At 38.3% G+C, this 14,982-nt stretch overlaps 1 protein-coding gene across 1 annotated transcript in view; it reads left to right on the plus strand.

Annotated features, from left to right (window-relative positions):
* Positions 1 to 13,968: 13,968 nt before the first annotated feature.
* Positions 13,969 to 14,982, plus strand: part of LOC113014246 (teashirt homolog 1-like) — a 143,721-nt gene continuing 142,707 nt past the window's right edge. Inside the window, exon 1 of the mRNA XM_026155648.2 lies at positions 13,969 to 14,057. The gene's annotated coding sequence lies outside the window, so the exon portion shown is untranslated. The remainder of the gene's footprint in view (positions 14,058 to 14,982) is intronic.

The following is a 14,982-nucleotide window of genomic DNA, read 5'->3' on the forward strand; positions in this document are numbered from 1 at the left end:
AGGCGCTGGCGTATGTGTGTGTGCGCGTGTGTGTTGGTTCGTATGGTGGATAGTTTTCTAGCTTTGGAGGAGGTCACAAAAGACAAAATTATATAATAACAAGAAGAAAGCTGTTTTTAAAATGACAAAACAACAAATCAAATATCAATCCATTTTTCCCTAATTTGCTGACATTTCACAAAATAAGTCAAATAAGTTGGTCCTAATAAAAGATTAATCCTATGCTGTAGCCCGAAGTAAAAAAACCTTTGAGTACTAAACATTTTATATCCATCAGGCTCTACAGTTCACCCTTAGACTAAAGAACTAGGATTTATAGCTCAAAAGCAGTACATTAATAGTTTCCCTCTGTTAGGACTGATACATCTTTGTCATATGGAAGGAGAGGGGGTGGTTGAGTACATTAGTGAAGCTGAAGCAACACAACACTCATGCTCATAAGTTAGCAGAAGCAGGGTTTTTTTCCAGGATCTGTCCGACGGTTCAGGCTCTTGTACGTAACTCCCCAAGGAGACTTATAGGGATCTGTTTCTCTGGGCCTATCTGTGTGCAGAAGCAGTAATAAATACACATCTTATATTCATGTGTGTGCGTCCGTGTGTGTGTGTCTGCATGGCTGACTCAAAACCGACCCTTTGAAGTGAAGTAACGATGAGGGGAAGTTAATTACGTCCCATTATGCAGGCTGGGCGCGACCATGCACCAGTTAAGGCCATGTTTTTCCCTTTAATTAAGTAGAAAGCCAAGCGCTCGCCTGTCAGGGAGCTGCTAAAAGAGCATTTCAGAGGAAGAAACCCTTGGGGCGCTGATGAGAGGGCGCTAGGACTGGCCACATGTTAATGGTGAGGTGTTAGCATCGTAAACCACGTTATCACTCGCCACTCTCAGTAGTCTTGCAGAAATGTATAAAGGGAACTCTCTGAGATGGTCTCCAGGGGAAAACTAGCAAAGCTCCTTGACTTTGAGAGTTAGTGCTTCAGCACTACAAAGTGTACAGGACCGGGGGAAGTTAAGGAACTTTTTTTTAACAGCTTTAAAAAAAAATGTGCCTAAGCGGTAAGTTCTTAATTAGAAAGTCCCTTGGATATCTTGTAGAAATGTAGCAATTCTAGAGAACTTAAGAAACTTGATTATCATTTCTAGCCACAGATTCTTTTCTGAAATTTGACACTCAGGTTAATAATCCCTCTATCAAAGCTGCGGCTCGATGAATTCACAGTTGAAGGAAGTAAACAAGTTTCAGTCACAAGTTCATTCATCCATGTAAATATGTAAGATCGTTATTTTGAAAAAGGAAAAATCTTTTCAAGCATTTTTATCACTGCGCAAATGTGGATAAAGTTCTTTTTAAGCAAAAATATAAACTTTTAGAAACTCTTGGAACACAGAAAATTTGGTGTAATATTTTGCTTAGAAGATCAGATTCGAGTGTTAAGTTGAAAAACAATATTTTATCCAAAATGTAGAAGATGAAAAAAGAGATGTGCTATGACTTGTGTAACAAATCAAATATAAGACATTGAAATTGCTCTTTGTATCATTTCCAGCCACTAATGTAAGATTGCTATTTCTAAAACATCAATTAGTAACTGATATTAGTATTCATTACAAAATCAGTGAAAGATCTTACAACCAGGACGCTCTTCAAACATTCAAATACCCAATAACGAAAAAACGGATAAATAAATTAGCAGCATTTGTTTAATTCATTTTTTGAGGTCTTTAACAAATAAAAATAAAACATGACCTGATGTCAGCCTTAAGTTTGATTATAGAATAATAATTTGTCATATAGCTGTGAATGAAGCTGCCTTGCAAAAGAGAAATCAAACCCAGATTTGCACTCCTCACAGCTAGCAGTACACACCAACGTCCAGTCTTTGACAGACAACAACTGAACATCTTGTTGGAGCACTTTGTTGCCACCTCATTTTCTTCACCTGACTTTAACGAGCGTAATTGTTAATATTCACGTGCAGGGTTTTATAATGTTGATTTCTTGATAAATGAGTCGATTGCAAAGAATTAACTTGTCAGTTTCTCCTGGGACCTGTGACTAAAACTAACACTGCAGTCTCTTTAATTGGTGTGTGTCTGTCTTTTCAGTGTGTTCTCAGTATAGGACAGTGCTGCTGTGTTGCAAGAAAGCATGTTTCCGAGGCAAGCAATTAGATAGAAAGTGACAGCATGAAAGTATGATGATTACTGTTACACAAAAGGCACATTTATCCAATAGAGAGAATAACTGGGATAGATGATTTTTTTTCCCCCTACCAGTGCCGTTATTTTGGTCACTTCACTTTATTCGCTTAGCTAATCCTCTCTGACGACTTTCAGTCTTAGACTGCCTCAGCTGTCTCTTTTATTTCCCCTGCCTCAAATATTTTATCTGATACCCATCTATGGTGTCTGAGGTTTCATTACAAGTGTAATACGTCTTGACAATTCTCTGAATAAAGTGTATTTTTTTCCCTCTCCTCCATCCTTTCCTTGAGGAACGGAGTCGGTACTCTTACCTTAATATTAACTTAATGTTTAATGCAATCAAATCAGCGATGAATATTTTCATTGTGCCTCATCAGTACATAATTATTCCTGTTTAAGATGTTTGACCTGCTGCCGCATATCGTTACATGAATGTTTCCACCAACACCTGAAATTATTTTATAATTCATGCAGTGTTCACGCAAGAAGGTTAATTAACACGAACCACAAGTGCCAGAGTTGCCAAAACACAATGCAGTTGACTACCAAAGGGTGGTGCTAACCACAAACTAAATTAATCTACACAATTTGAAAGTTAAGATTAAGACACACTTGATACATAGTAACAATAAAATATATATTTACTCCCCTTTATGCCCTTGTTATACGTATTGTCTGATAATGACGTACATGGGCTGGCAACACAGTTTTACAAATACACACATATGTATAGACATAAGTATGAGAACACACTCTTTCTTACTCACTCCACACATATTGACCAGTCTGGGGGGTCAATGACTGTGCAGATGACAACTGAGTTGTTATTAATGGCCACTGCGTTCCAATACCTCCGTGTCTGTGCTGGGAAAATAGTCTGTAGCCTGCCCGCACTCTTCCCCCACACTGGGCTCCAACTGTCTGGCTCCACTGTGTAAAAAGATCCAGGCTTGTGTCTCTTCTTTATCCTCTCCTAACCTCTTAAGACCAAGGAGAAAGAGAGGAAATCAATAATAAAAAAGCTTCTGTAAGTTTCCAACTAGTTGTTACAGAAATGCATTTACAATAAAATGCATTTATCAATTATTCTTTATCTTCAGGTGAAAAGTGCATTTAAGAGGAATCGCATGATTAAGTTACATGCACAATTATTTTCAGGGGGACACTTTAAAACACTTTACATTAACTCATTCCAGGGTCCTGATATGACACGCTTTTCTGGGACACTAAGCAAATTTACTTTCATTGTGATTTTTCTTTAAACTCAAGATATCTGCTGTGAGGATGGGAGGAAAAAGTATATTTTCCCCAATTACTCCCAGTTCAGTAACTTCCATGTTTGGACTAGGATTTTTCTACACAAGAGCTGGAAACCTAGTAAATGAATTCAACTAAAGCAAACTATAGCAGAAGAAATCAGGGCAGCATCTGATTGTGTGTCCTGGATAGAAGACGGAGTGTTGAAGTAGCGGAGGAGGAGGAGGGCCTGCAGCTTCTCACACAGTCCGCTTATTGGAGAGCTGTCATGTGTGGCAAAACTCCAACCAGCCATTTTATTCTCTCAGTACTCACAGTACAGCCTCCTTTTCCCTCTTATATCCTGTGGCAATAACCCCTTCATCCGATGATCTGTAACCATTATGCTGTTTTCCTGCGTTTTCCATCTTCTCCTGACTTTTAGGTTGTCTGTGGCCCTGTCACCACCCTGCCTGCCACCCAAGTAGATCTTCGACCTACTTGATTTCTCTCTTTTTCTTGACTGGATTAGACTTTGATTGGATTAACCTCCTCTTTGCACTTGTTTATTTGATAATATGAACAAATGTACAAAGCAAAGAGACAGGCATTGTTTCCAAATTCGGAAAACTTGATTTTTCATTCTTTTTTTTCTTATCCTGTTTTTTCCCCCTAAAACTGAAATTCATTTGCTGTTTCCACACTATTGGCAGACACATCTTTTGGCTTCAGGAAAATCACATGAAACATTTCTTCATTATTATCTGACATTTTAAGAAGGAAATTTATGAATCAATTAATCTGACTGAAAGAAAATGACTGGAAGATTAACTGATAAAGGGGGAAAATGTTACCAGTTGTTTTAAGCCCATTTTTATAAACATATAAAACACAATATCAGAGATTTTAACACTCCAGAAACCTCGACTGATATATTACTTTTTTTTTCGTTCATACACACATGCACTCAGAATTATACTTAAGTTACAATGCATCTGCTTCTTTGATACAGTATATATCAAATTTGGGGGATGGTAGCCTTTGTTAACCCTCTTGTTCTTTGACTATCCTTCACAGACACTGAATTTATAGTGATCACAATGATGATCCATTTCGTTTCTCCTTTTTGGCTAACTGGTGTTCCCCCCTTGTCAGATCCTCTTTTCCTCCTTTACATCCTGCTCTCACCCCCTTTATTTCTCACTCCATCAGGGTTTATTCTTCCTGACCCTTGTCCTGTTTCCATTTCCCCTTACTCTCTCAATCCTCCATCCTCCTCACTCCCGCTCTCTTTCACCCCCTCTGTCTGTCTCTCTCCGTCTCTGGATGGGTTCCGGCTGCTGAGCTGGTGGGGCTGGTGGCCGGTGTGACGGCTCGGCTGTCTGGTGTCGCGTGCGATCAGGGCGGACGTCGCGCGGCGAGGACGATCGGAGCTGAGCGCCTCCGCCTCACCGCGGGTCACCTTTCACGGGCAATTAGTGTCGGAGCAGAGGCGTGCTTGCCGCTTGTCGGCCCTGCTTATTGTGAAGATCAACGGCAATCAGTCTCCACACTCCACTCTGCTCTCGTTGCCTCGCTCCTTTCACATTTCTGCCTCCAACCCCTCACTCTCTCTTCCCCTTGTCTTTCTTTGTTGCCGCTCTATCTTTCTGAGTTTTCCCCTGATGTGCTTTTGCAGCTCTCCAGCTAATGGCTGCTGTCTGGCAATATGTTATCCGACTGTTCAGCTCCCTCTTCATTACAGAGCTTTTACTTATTTGCCCTTTGTGTTAAAAATTATATAACGCTATGAAGACACTCCACAGCCGAATGCTCATCTCCCCCTCGCTGCTGTTCTTTTTTCTCCAGTGCTGACTTTGCAAGAATTACTGAGAATTTCTTGATGTTTAACTGGGAAGTAATAAATCTAAGACGAAGGTTTGTTTTCACTGAGTGATCAGGTCAGCATAGCATAGACTGTATAGTGAAGCTAGTGTGGAAGTGACTTAAATCTGCACTCTTTCCAATGGCCATTAGGGGGCTACTTGTTTAGTCAGGGTTAACAACCCACTGACTTGGATGATGACCTCAGTAAACACTTTTTTTGGATGCATTAACAGTCTCAATGTCTACTTTGACATTTTCCTAAATAAAAAAAAAAGATATTTATGTTGTAAACTATAGATTGGAGTCTATGCTATGCTAAGCTGGTGTGCCAGGGGTGGCTGTAGCTCAGGAATTAAGTGGGTTGTCTTCTAATCAGAAAGTGGTTCAACTGCTGGCTCCTTCAGCCTGTATGTCACATTCTTGGGGAAAATACTAAACCCCAAGTTACAGTGGGATTGTGTAAATGTTAGGTTAAAAGTGATTAGGTATAGAAAAAAAAGCTAATTTTTAAAAGGAAACTTGTGGTTTGTATTATTGAGATTCTTTGATTTATTTAAAGAGATCACACGTATGTATGAGATGTATTTTATAAGATGTCATTATTTCAAAATAAGAGGGTTGAACCTTAAAAGACAACAACTGATTTGTTTATATCATTCTTTATTTAAAAAAGAAAAAAGAAAAAAAAAAGTACCATCAGGGATCTACAAAGTGGTGTGAACTGGGTCACCTGAGATCGACTGCTTGTATCTCCACCCGCTTACCTGGGGGAGATCTTGGTATTATCCTCATTTAAATAAAAGTTCTCAGTGAGGAAACACCAGCTCGTCACTTTTGTGATCATTTCCCCCCTTCAGGTGTTACAGTGTTTGATGTCACTAAGAAGTGTTGTAGGGAAAAAAGGGGATGTTAATACTATTCTGCGTGTTAAAATAATGTGCATAAGCTGGAAAGCTTTGCAGTGTGTGTGGTCGCGTGTGTGTGTGTGTGTGTGTGTGTGTGTGTGTGTGTGTGTGTGTGTGTGTGTGTGTGTGAGCAAAGTGCAGCCAGTTGTCTATGGTAGTGCCATAGTGGAGTCCTGCTGCCGTTTTGTGTATTTTCATGTGTGCAAACATAAACTAATTGCACAGAGTTAATTGCAGATTGTGTATATTTTTAAAAATATTTCATTCCTGTAAAAATTCTCAGTGTCGAAACACCAACTCACCACTTTTGTGATTATTTCTCCCCTTCAGGGGTGTAACACTTGGAGTGCTCACACTGAGTAGGAAAGCACTACCGGTCCATTTGACATTTACATAGTGACTAAGTATGAGTGTGCAGTGTTCCTCCATTTCTAAGTAAGTAAGAAACACCCTTGCTCATTATGTCCAGTGATATGATGAATACGGTCCCAGCACTATGTGTCATACCTGTGAAGGATCATTAACAGTTTCTATAAAATATTGTGCTTATCCTCATTTAAACAAATTGACTATACGATCCATTTAAAAATGCACGATGATGTTATTTTTCAATGTATAATAAGGTATTACAACTAATATTTACAATGCACAGTTCTATCACTTTAGCACTTTTTACACACAAATAACTGATAATGTTTGCTGCTTATATCTCTTATTAATGAGATGGTTGTTTTATTAGCCATACCTCAATGATAACTTAACAGATGGCTAATGTTTATATTGGGCAGTTGCTAATAGTTAAATGGCTAACATTAACCTGTGGCAATTTAATATTAATACTTAAGTTTTGCTGAAAGAAGAGCTTTGTATGAAAATAGTTGCATTAGGCTTTTAACCTCCTAAGACTCAAAGTCTTTCATGGCATGTATTTTCAATTTCTCTTTGCTATTTGGGCTGATTGGGACCTGATAAATGTAAAAACAAAGAATCACCTGATTTGGGTTTTTTTTTTTTACCTGATTTTGTTCCTGAGAAAACTGAGATCCACATGTGAGGACATTCTCGTTCAATTTTGATAGAACAGTGGCAGTATAATGTCCCCGTAAGTAGATATCAGGCCCTCTAGAGCAAAATTTAGTATTTTGGTCTAGACAACCTAAAACGTGATGTCCACATATGTGGACGCCAGGTCCGAGGAGGTTAAAGTACGTTTTCAAAAAAAAATTCTTGTGTCTTCTTTTTCATATTAGATGGTGTTTTTTTCCTAATATTTAGTCTGATCATAAGCAAAGAATGCGCTAAGTTTTACAGAATGTTTGCTGTCGTGTTTACAAAAATACATAGTCCGGTAGCAACTGTAACTAATTACATTTTTTCTTAATTGTTATTATGTTTATTGTGTCTCCAGGTATAACAATAAAATTGTAAAGAGATTGCATTCATTGTTGACTGGCTTGTGTTGATGAGCATGTTTTGTCTTTTGTTGGTTTGCTGTACTGTGGACTAGCATGTCATGACCATCCATCTGTATGTTACCGCTGTGGGTCACAGCACCTTTCATCCTAATATTTCAACAATGATGCTGTGCTTTACAAAAGGTTTGAAATTAGTTGCCTTCTAATGACTCCAACCAGTCCTTAAATTTTATTTGATATATTGATTTTCATTGATTTATTTAAATCATGCCGGTTGCTTGTTGCATGGATGCGACTCAACAGTATTAGTATTTGTCTGTTCTTGATTGCTGTCAGTTCTCCTCTGTCAGTATGTCGAACTCAACCCAGGATTTAAAAGTGACACAAAATGTTTTTCATAGTGGGGTCTTTGGGAAAAGCTTCAGAGCACTACTACTACAAGAAAGAACAGTCACAGCTCAGCGGGTGTCGCAGGAGTGTGTTGTGTGCAAATGCATGCAGAGCTATCAGCAAAAGTAAATGTGATTCTTAATATACATTGTGTCCTCCATACATACATTATCCTGTGAATTTATAGTGCGTACGCTGTAACATTTCTGTCTATTGAAACGCCCACTTTCTCACATTCAGCTATGAACACAGCAGAGAAAGAAATCAAGCAAAAAGGGCAGTCTCATTTGCATATTAGGGCTTCATTAGATAAAGCTAAGGACAGCAAAGAGTGCATCTTGAGTCGCAGTGATGAATAGCTGCTGCATCACAAAGTCGCCTCAAAGTAGTCTCATCGTAACCCTCATTTGCATCAGTGCCATTTTATTTATATATATATATATATTTAAATATATATTTATTAAGTCTCTTAATGGTGGACACTTATTGTTATTCCAGTGTCCTCATGAGGGACCTCTGCTAGTCTTCTGCAATTTAAATAGTCTACATCGGACGGTGTTAGTGAGGCTGTGAAGGAGAGAAAAAAGTTGTGATGAGTACAACCAAAAACTTTAATGTGAAGAAAAGGTGTTAATTGCAAGTTGATTAAATGAAGAGCCGATACTGCATAAAGTAGAAGTCTGCTTTTCATCACAAGAGATAAAAGGTTTTCCTCTTTTGTTTCATATACTTACACGAGGCTTGGGATAGCAGGAGTTTTAGGAATCTCAAATGAATGATATAAGGATTAAGGTGAGCACACTACCCAGTATGTGGTATTAATTGAATTTCAATCTCATTCATAACTTTTGCCTTCCCGCAATTAAATTACTGTGATCAACTGATATTGAAAATGCATGTTAGCCAATAAAACACAAAACAAAAGCAAATGAAAGGCTCCTAAAATCACCGCTTCTGCATGCACTAATCACAGCGGTCCCTGCCATGCAGGTTTAAGTTTGCTGGATGTAGTCTGGATCAGTAACACCGTGTTAAAAATCAAATGTCTGACACTGCAGAAGGGGAAGAGCTTGTTAATAGAAGTCGATCATCATCTGTTGTTTTGAAATAGAGTCAAACACAATTGTGTCTACAATGCAGAGCATCTTCACTAACTCGTTCAACCACCAGGAAACACATCACAAATGGAAGTGTAATGAAAACTACGAAAATAATGCAATGGTTCCTCATGTGAATTATCAAATATCAACTTAAAAATCAGCCTGTACAGTGCGTCAGTGTGTCCCTCAAACGCACACACACCGTAATCACCAACACAGTTGCATTTGGCCAAAGAGAACTATCCAATAAACACAGTGTGTAGTGAAGACCCCCGAAAAGCTCAGCATACTGGACAAACATCCTTCACACAGTTATTTTTCCAAGGTGCCAATACCTGCACTGTGTATGCAAAATGACACAAATTATAGCGGGATCTCACAGCTATGGAGTATTTTGTTACAAGGTCACATCTTTCATGCATGCACATGCAATGCAGTGAAAAACCATATTTTGCTTCTATCAATGCAATAAATAATCATGATCTCAAAACTGATCAAAACAATCGTCATGCTCAGCCTTTACAAATGTAACGTGGTAGAAAAAATATTGATATCTCATTATAGAAAATTAAGTCTAAAATAATACACTCGTCCAAAATGTCAATAATTTTTTAAACATAAAGTTCAAAGCTCTCTAAATGAGTTCCCCAGCCGCTTTGACTTACTTGTCTCTACTACTTTTACTCTACTATAGCTCCTCATGGTGGTGCTTATCAGATGAATGGAGGTTAAATAACCTGAAGTACACGAATTTCGGAAGTTGGGACTCACTGTGCGGGGGGGCGGGCAATGTCATTGACAGCCTGATGGCAACATTAAGTAAGGATCCTATAGTTGTTATTGATTACAAACCAAAGACTGGATGCTGTCGGCTGTGCTTTGTCTGTTGTTGACTCTGCAAAGCTCGAGATGCTGTGATATTATGTCCTATTATAAAAAGGCTCAAAACAACTAACCTACTTCTAATCAAAGCACACAAAGAACCGGTCCACGAGACGCACAAGTCCAATGTAAGCACTGTTGGATGAGCGATATCAGTATAGACAGTGCCCTGTTAAATGATTAAATTAATTTGCTACAGCTCAAAACAAGAACAGGCCAGTGACAGTTGCTGCTGAAACTGGCAAAATGGTGACCTGCTAAACCTTTGCAGTTTTGGACCGCAATACATGTTAAATCACAGAATTCAAAATATAAGTCAAAGCTATACAATTACGCCTTTAGTAGTCACATTCCTCGGTGAGGCCTAATTAAACCTGATTGAGTTATTCACTCTGTAATCATCAGAGGAGCCTCAATTACCACCTCGAAACCCAACCTCTTCTCTGACTCTTTGATGAGAAAACTATTTGCTAAATAGCGAGCACCAGAGAAAGCTTCGACATCATCATAAAGGTGAAATATATCAAAGTCTGCCTCTTTCACAGGTGATCAGTGTTGATGGTAAATAATCCACATTGGGGATTTTTTTTTGTTTAAAAAATTCATTTGCTCTCCAGGAAAAAATAAACAGTAAACATACTAAATAAATAATTTTTTTTTCCTTTTCCATTCCTCACAGCTCTGTTAGCCCCTCTCTTTTATATATATATATATATTTTTTTTTTATAAATGGACCCATGGGCAGTTGCATCTCCCAGACCTCATGCCATGCTGCTTTTGAACGCAAACCTGTGCGGATGGGCCTCGAACAGCTGTTTCATCTAGTCATCCAGGGCCTGACGAGATTTGACTGGTCCAGTCCCAAGTGAGTCCTGCATCTCAGCGGCTAGCCATCACCCTCCATAAACACACCGAGCCCAAACAACGTCAGATGTTGGCTTGCATTTAAACGATGGTCGTTCTGTGAAGGGAGGCGGGTGGCAACTGAGGGAGAAATAAACAAACTCAAAAAAAAAACTCAAGAGCTCATGAAGTGAAGCTAAAAAAAAAAAAAATCTCAAGAGACTTCGTTTTTCCCTTTTTAAAAATCAGATTGCCGGTGATAGGTTAAACTGAATTTGCAGACACACTGATGCCGTATCACTCTCTTCTCTTTCTGCATTTACGGGTAGACTTTTTTTCTTCCAGCCTTTATTGTTTGATTTAGCAGAGGAAATCTGTTGGGTGCAAATATTTATTATTTAGTACTAATGCATGCTGAACATTAGATGACATAGACTGACATTTGGCTTGATCCCATTATTGGCTTCATCCCGTGGTCACATATGCAGCCATGGTTAAAGGAAAGCATACCATCTTGGAATTCTAAGAGTCTGCTTATCAGAATATAAGCAAAAAATACATCTAATCCTTACCAGATTTTATTAGGCAAATATAACATGAGATGAAAAACAGCGTGTGTTGTTGTGGAGGAACACCCTTCTTCAGAACATTGCTTCCATTGATTGAGGTTTGCAGGCATTTGTTCATGCACAGCTCTCTTAAGGTCCTGCTTGTTCCTACTTGTCATTACAACACCTTGATTCTTAATTCTTTCATTCATTCTGCATGAGACGAGTTTATAGCTGATATAATAATTGCAAGGTGCTCAGATCCCGTTGCTGCAAAACAAGCCTAGTCATCACCCCTCCACCACTGTGTTTGACAGTTCGTCTGAGGTGTTTGTGCTAATTTGCTGAGTTTTGTTTTCTCCAAACACGGTGCTCTGTGGACATTGTTCCAGAAGTCTTGGGGTTTGCTCAGATGCAACGCTGCAAAACTAAGCTGTACTGCCAGGTTTATCTTTTTCTAATTCTACTAATAATGTTGAAACTTTTGCATTTTAACATTTAACATGCTAACTGAAGGCTGTAGAGTCTGAGGTGTAGCTGAGGGTTCGTTTATTACTTTAATTCATCTTCATGGATTTCTTCAGCATTTTCTTAGTGTTTTGATTCTTTAGTTCTCGAGTTTCGGCTTCTATTTGTATTAGAGTTTATTTGATCCTTCAGCTTCTCCCTGCATCTCTTTGCCCTGGGTTAAATTCACTTGTGTTTTGTTTCTACTTATCCCTTCTTTTACTTTCTCTCGCATGCATTTCCTGCAGTTTTACTTCCTGGCTGTTGTTGTTTACCTTCTTAATGTTGTATAATGACGACTTTAACAGCGCTCGCTTCAAGTTTTCTACACTTTCACTGCATTTTGGCTGATTTGCCCTTTAAATAATTAATAACACAGTGTAAAATTTCATGTTTTATTATTCGTCTAAGGATGTATTTACCTAGTTGTAAGTCCTGCTAAGGACCAGATTATTTTTTTATTGCATTCTGATATCTAAACGTTAAAGTTTAAAGATTGTGTACTTTCTTTTTACCAGTTTCTTTCTTTATTGTATTGTAGTATTGTACTGTAAGTTCATATACTGAGAAACAGTTCATAGCTGAAGTAACCAAAGGTCTGTTTTGTGTTTTTGCCTTATTCACTTAACAGAATATCAAAGGCATAATTTTATTGATGTAAACAGACCAAAATGAGCATAAATGCATTACTATAAAACAATCCTGCTGAATAAAACACTACGAAAGGCTATTTTAGGCAGAATTGCCAAAAGAGCATTTAGGTTGTCTTACTCTACTTCTAAGATAAAAGACAATGGCTGGTTGGCTTAGAAGCAGTCAGATTGAAACTGTTGCTGCAGTTACATTGACAGCCGTGTTTCTCCTCTAACACATGGAATATAATGGTGGCCATTCATTTTGCACCTCTTTTTTATTTTCAAAGGAGAGCACATAGTTGGTTGAACAAGTAAGTAATACCAATACCGGTCTTACTACAAGGACAGTAAAGCACTGCCTTAACACTACCATTCAGCTTTTATTTCAGTACAGCAATACTTAAGGGTGAAGCTAAGCCCGCTTTCGGGACTACCGTGCTCTAAATCTTGAACGCCGGCCTTTTTTGAAAGGAGGGGTAAAAAGCAAATTCCCAAGAGCTTGCAAGAAGGAGTTTAATTTCTATTCCCAGGCGCTGATTTATGTGATTTTTGAGGAAGTTTTGCTAAGCAGGCTAATGAGAAGCACAGTGCTGTTGAATGATTTAGTAGGGAGATGGAGCACATACTGAGAGAAAGTCTAGAGACGAATTCTCTTTTTATTCCCTAATTGGTGAGAGGAGGAAGGAGGTAGTTTTGCAATAAGAAAATGACAATTAATAGTGTGTTGCTCACTGTACTGGTGCTGCATGCTTCACAATTAGACAAAAAAATGCAGCAGGGAATCATAACATGTCTTTTTAATGGTCTCAAGGATAAAATGTTTATTTTTAAAGAGATAAGAAACCTTTATTGTCCTCTTCTGACAGGGGTATTCTAAATGGGTACAAGAATTTCATGTTTTGAATAAGACGAAATGCACTATAATACTGTTGTTTTGTATCGTATCAGCACCAATAAGTGGATGTGCTGCTATCAGTAACGTGGAGCTGAAGACATCTACAGCACTGGAGGGCTGTTGCACTTTACATTTGGTAAAACCTCATATTTACCTCTTATAAATTAATATTTAAGGAGAGCTTGTAGATTTTTACGAGTCTATTTGAACATTTTTTGCCATGGTCATCTCGATGAATGTCAGTAAGGCATAGAGGACACAGGTGTTTAATTTAAAAAATGGGATTTTATTGACCCAAAAATATTAAAGATAATTAACAAAGCCAAAAACTTAAATAGGCAGACCATTAAAAGACGTCAACTCAAGTATCAACTAACAAAACCTCAAACAAACAGAAGACAAACTGACCTGCTGAAATGACACATGAGGAAACGTAAATACTGGTTTAGCTAAACCATATGACACACAAGGGGAAAACATAACGGCTGCCATATAAGCAACTAACACAAAACAGTTAACTCCAAACACCCACCCAGGCAATGAAGCATGTGGTTCAGTCCAATGAGGCTGTCAGCAGTACTTCAGATCCACAAGCCCTTTGCCAACCAGGAAGTAGAAGTCAAACCCCAGGTAACTCAAACAAAGAAAGATGTATTTATATAACATAAAAGAGGATTTTGGCCTTGCAATGTTGATATGTGTGCACTCCCTATAAACACTCTAAAGTGTGATTAGACAATAGGTAAAATATATTTAAAGTAGTGAAGCAAACTAGTGGTGAGGTGTGGAGCTTAGCATGTGTGGCTTGCCATCTCAGTGAAATAGAAACATTGCTCTATCAAGAACTAGCTGGTTTGAAAGTAAATGGATTGCAGCTGGTTGAGGATGGATGCACACCCTCACATTTGGCTTTTACCTGTGTTTCAGTTCTTTGTAACGCAGGTTTTTGACTGTGAATAAAAGGGAAGTTTACTTTTTATCCCTGTTGTCTTTAGCCCAGTTGTAACAACTCTTAAAGCTAGATTGTGCATTTTGAGATGACTCTGTGTTAGTCTCAAAGGCAACAAAGGGATGGTTTTGTGGGAAACTTGCAGTAACACAACAGTTAAAGAAATACTCAGACCAGCCTGTCTGGAACCAAAAGCCATGACACATTTAAAATTTAAATCACCTTTCTGCCCTGTTCTGATGCTTGGCTTAACTTTAGCAGGTCATCTTGACCATGTCTACATACCTAAGTGCACCGAGTTGCTGCCATGTGACTGGTTAAACATTTTAACAAGCATCTGAACAAGTATACCTAATTAAGTGGCCATATTTAGTGTTCTGCTTGTCTTTAATCACTACCGCTGATAGTCTGTTTTTTAGTGGAAATTGGGGGAATTATTTCCCAAATATTACCGAGTAGGATTTTTTGGGCTTCTTTTCATTTTAAATAAATGTTATTTAAATGTCAACCACAACACAGCTAATCAGCAAATGTTAAATCCTAGATCTTAAAGTTTTGTGCGCTCAACTTCTGCATAAAAAATTGATTAGTTACCATCTTAACATG

This window comes from Astatotilapia calliptera, chromosome 22, assembly GCF_964374335.1.
Source record: "Astatotilapia calliptera chromosome 22, fAstCal68.1, whole genome shotgun sequence".
NCBI lineage: Eukaryota > Metazoa > Chordata > Actinopteri > Cichliformes > Cichlidae > Astatotilapia > Astatotilapia calliptera.